Raw genomic sequence first — 2,088 nt, forward strand, 5'->3', positions numbered from 1 at the left:
GCGGCGGTCTCAACGAGGTGCCACATCCTCAATGCAGTCGGTCGCCCCCGTTTCGGTTGGGCTCTGGCACGACGGTCGCCACCGTCTCGCCCTTGAGTGGCCGCTGTTGGCGCTCGCTGTGAGGTGTTCAGCGTGCTGTCCGTGTTGCCGACGCGGTCAAAACGAGTCGACGGCTCACGTTCCCTTGTGCGCCGAAGGCTCTCTTGATATGTGATCCGACCCTCAGACAGACGAAGCCAAGGGAAGACCCAAGGCCGCAATGTGCGTTCAAAGAATCAGTGCTCAGTGTGTCCTGCAATTCACACCAAGTCTCGCAGCTGGCTGCGTTCTTCATCGACCCGAGAACCGAGTGATCCACCGCTTAGAGTCGTGAAAAAGTGTTTGTTCAATTCCGTACAGTCAAAACCAAACGTTTCTGGCACTCGGCCAAACAGTGGCCAAGAAGGGCGCTTTTCAGCGCACGCTTGGACTCCAAAACTCTGCCGCGCCTTTTTCGGCTGCCGCAAATCGAGCAAACGGTGTGTTTCGGACGGCGTTTCGCTTCCGCTACTTGCGAGTGCTTTCGTGGTCCACCCCTCTATAAATACTCGGGAGGCGTCGAAGCCGGTTCTCCAAGCCGGACCCGTAGGTATCGTTGTGTGCTCGCTCTCATTGGCCCGCCTAACCAGAAAATGCCTGCGGTACACCCATTTGGATAAGAGTGCACGCAGATGCGGGCCTCGACGGCTACACATTTCCTCGGGCGGCCGCCTCCCGGCCTCCGTGGAGCGCGGGATGCACGGTCCCATCGACAAGCCTCTCCCGTTTTTACCGTGGCGTCGCGGTTCACCACGGCGGGCGGGTCGGTCTCCTCCGCATAAAAAGGGGGACCCCCGCTTTTTGTTCCACGAAATCGCACAAGCTTTTTTCGCATCCACGGTTTGCCACCGCACACCAAAATGCCGATCCGGCTGCCTACTTTAGCCAACAGGTGGAGCCAGGCGCGCCGTACTTGCGCGGCACTTCCCACGTCCACCGAAGTCGGTGCCAAGGACCACTTTCGGCGCCGGAGCCGCGTACGAGCCTACTCGAGGCGGAAGAACGAAGCCAGCAAGGGCCTGGCCGCAAGTGCGTTCAATTGTCGGGACGTCCAAGTCCCTCGTTCTTCCGTGCTTCCTCTTTCGGCAAGTCGTTGCGGCACCTTCCCAAAGCGCGCAGACCCGCTAATCGCGACGAGCGCGACGTGGCCGTGCCGCCTTTCCCTCGGCAGCAAGCAAAACGCCTGGCAACGTCGACGCTCCCCTAACCGCGATCTCGCACCGTGTTTCGTGTGGCGAATTCAAAAGCCGGCCGGCGCTGCTGCAACCATTACGGTCGGTACGCATACGCCGCGGAGGGCGGGACGGTCATCGGAGCGTGCGGTTCCTCCATCGAGTACTGCGCACCTCGGCCGTCGCATCGCCGTGCCATGACCGGCCGCGCGTCAACGCGAACCGGTGCCAGCGAGATCCCTCGCCTGCAAGAACCGACCGGCAGCCTCCGTCACCCGAGGACGCGGAGGCGCTTGCCGCGGACGGCGGGACGGTATGCACTGGTGCACAGCGGACCCGTCACATCGCCAGTTCCTTGACCGACCGCCGACGCTTGTGCCGTTCCTCTCGTACTTGGCAGTCGCCGCGCGATTGTCGGGTCTCGTTCTTGCACGCTCGAACGGTCGGGAGGGCACTCGGCTGGCGTTTCGGGAACGCGCAGCCTCGCCTTCTACCGACGTAACCACGACTCGCCGTTCGCGCTCCGCCGCTCCTGTTTACAGTACTAGGCGGTCCCGCAGCGGTCGGGTCGCGCATTTCGAGCGCTTCGAGCCACGGTGCAGTGGCGGGTCGAAAGCCGACCTATGAGTGCGTTGCGCCGTTTGTACCCGCGTCCGCCACCTGGCCGACCGTCCAAGGTCGCGGTGTTGGCGTCCGCTGGGCGCAACAATTTGTCACGGGGTGCCGCTCCACATTCAGGCAGCCCCGTGGGGAAAAGCCGACCCCGCGTCCAAACGGGGTCAGCGGCAGAAAGTGTCGGGCGCAGACGCAGCTGAGGCGCTCACCCTTCACAATCCGT

The 2,088-nt window shown here is 62.8% G+C and overlaps 1 non-coding gene across 1 annotated transcript; it reads right to left on the reverse strand.

Annotated features, from left to right (window-relative positions):
- Window positions 1-216: 216 nt before the first annotated feature.
- Window positions 217-369, reverse strand: LOC142793947 (5.8S ribosomal RNA). The gene has a single exon (XR_012891951.1). It is a non-coding gene; the product is annotated as a 5.8S ribosomal RNA (ribosomal RNA).
- Between the last annotated feature and the right edge of the window lie 1,719 nt (window positions 370-2,088).

Source organism: Rhipicephalus microplus, unplaced genomic scaffold (assembly GCF_043290135.1).
Source record: "Rhipicephalus microplus isolate Deutch F79 unplaced genomic scaffold, USDA_Rmic scaffold_349, whole genome shotgun sequence".
Classification (NCBI taxonomy): Eukaryota; Metazoa; Arthropoda; class Arachnida; order Ixodida; family Ixodidae; genus Rhipicephalus; species Rhipicephalus microplus.